We start from the raw sequence: 2,412 nt of genomic DNA, 5'->3' as shown, positions 1-2,412 counted from the left end.
ATTTGACAAATTTTTGGGTGAAATTTTCGAAAAATTTATGGGAAAAATTTTTGCGTAAAATTTCACCTAAAAATTTCCCCAAAAATTTTTCGAAAATTTTCACAGAAAATTTTACCCAAAAATTTACCGAAAATTTCACCTAAAAAGTGTTCGAAAATTTCCACTGAAAATTTTCCCCAAAAATATTTCGAAAATTTTCACGGAAAATTTTACCCAAAATTTTACCGAAAATTTCACCTAAAAAGTGTTCGAAAATTTCCACTGAAAATTTTCCCCAAAAATATTTCGAAAATTTTCACCGAAAATGTTATCCAACAATTTTCCGAAAATTTTACCCAAAAAGTTTTCGAAAATTTTACCCAAAATTTTTCCGAAAGTTTCACCAAAAAATTTCCGAATATTTTCACCGAAAATTTTACCCAAAAATTTTGCGAAAATTTTCACCGAAAACTTTACCCAAAAATTTACCGAAAATTTCACCTAAAAAGTTTTCGAAAATTTTCACCGAAAACTTTACCCAAAAATTTTCAGAAAATTTTTCCCCAAAATTTGTCGAAAATTTCACCCAAAAATTTTCAGCGAAATTTTTCAAAAATTTTTCGAAAATTTTCACCGAAAATTTTCCCTAAAAAATTTTCGACAAATTTTTGGGGAAAATTTTCGAAAACTTTTTGGGTGAAATTTTCGAAAAATTTATGGGAAAAATTTTGGGGCAAAATTTCACCTAAAAAGTGTTCGAAAATTTTCACTGAAAATTTTCCCCAAAAATTTTTCGAAAATTTTCACAGAAAATTTTTCGAAAATTGGCACCGCTGGCTTTCCATACCTTGTGATTTGGGCACCGCTGGCTTTTCATACTTTGTGATTTGGGCACCACTGGCCTTCCATACTTTGTGATTTTGGCACCGCTGGCCTTCCATACTTTGTGATTTTGGCACCGCAAATGTTATCCGACAATTTTCCGAAAATTTTACCCAAAAATTTTCCGAATATTTTCACCGAAAATTTTACCCCAAAAATTTTCCGAAAATTACCGAAGATTTTACCCAAAAATCTTCCGAAAATTTTAACCAGAAATTTTTCGATGTTCATCGAAAACTTTACCCAAAAATTTACCGAAAATTTCACCCAAAAAGTTTTCGAAAATTTTCCCCCAAATCTTTTCGAAAATTTTCACCGAAAATTTTTTCAAATTCCGCCGAGGTCGACTTTGCCTTTCATCCTTTCGGGGGTCGATTAAATATGTACCAGTTACGCACCGGATCGATGTAATCGACTTAATCCGTTTGTCTGTCCTTGTTTGTCCTCTCTGTGTTTAGCCCCTTGTGGGTAGTAAAGAAATAGGTATTTCGTCTGCCGCTACGTTCTGAGCTCAAATTCCGCCGAGGTCGACTTTGCCTTTAATCCTTTCGGGGTCGATTAAATAAGTACCAGTTACGCACTGGGGTCGATATAATCTACTTAATCCGTTTGTCTGTCCTTGTTCGTCTCCTCTGTGTTTAGCCCCTTGTGAGCAGTAAAGAAATAGTTTTAACACATCATGATACACATCTTTCGTGTCCCACCCAGGCGTGGTCCCAGGAATTTTTCGAAGGGAGGGCACAAATTCAGAAGTGAATACAATTCCAGGATAAAAGGGCGCAATAACATTATTTAGAAGGGTGCAGTTCTTTTCTTGAGGGGGGTGAACGTACCCCTCAGCCCCTCCCTTTTTGGGTTCGCTCCTACCACCGAGCACAAATCCTTTTGTATGTAACACAATTTTTAATCTTCGAATTTTAAAAAAATATGATAAGCCACTGGTTTTAATTGATTAATATCAATTTCTACCCTTATTATCTAATTTCATATATACACATATCGCGCCCGGCTAGCTCAGTCGGTAGAGCACGAGACTCTTAATCTCGGGGTCGTGGGTTCGAGCCCCACGCTGGGCGTATTCTTTTTCTGTTGTATAATATATATATATATATATATATATAGTCCAATGACTGAAGCGAAAGATAAAAGAAAATATGTGCATGTATGTGTATATATATATATATATACATACATATATATATATAGAGAGAGAGAAATATATATATACAACAGAAAAATAATAATAATATTATTCATGTATAAAATATATATTATGCATTAATATTATTATTTTTCTGTTATATATATATATATAATATTTCTCTCTCTCTCTCTCTCTCTCTCTCTCTATATATATATATATATATATATATATATATATATATATATATATATATATATATATGTGTGTGTGTGTGTGTGTGTAAGAAAATACAAAATGGGACAAGAACGCAAAACATTTTGAAGACGATACAAAAACACGGACGAGACATTCGAAGCCTTCAATCTTCAGTCAAGAAGCGGATCATATTCGCAATTTCGGCTGAAGTA

General features: G+C 33.0%; 1 non-coding gene across 1 annotated transcript; it reads left to right on the top strand.

Moving 5' to 3' along the window:
* Window positions 1-1,864: 1,864 nt before the first annotated feature.
* On the top strand, window positions 1,865-1,937 carry Trnak-cuu. Its single transcript has one exon. It is a non-coding gene; the product is annotated as a tRNA-Lys (tRNA).
* Window positions 1,938-2,412: the final 475 nt, after the last annotated feature.

The sequence above is a fragment of the Octopus sinensis genome, linkage group LG15 (genome assembly GCF_006345805.1).
Source record: "Octopus sinensis linkage group LG15, ASM634580v1, whole genome shotgun sequence".
NCBI classification, from domain to species: domain Eukaryota; kingdom Metazoa; phylum Mollusca; class Cephalopoda; order Octopoda; family Octopodidae; genus Octopus; species Octopus sinensis.
This window is presented reverse-complemented; position numbering and strand designations above follow the sequence as displayed.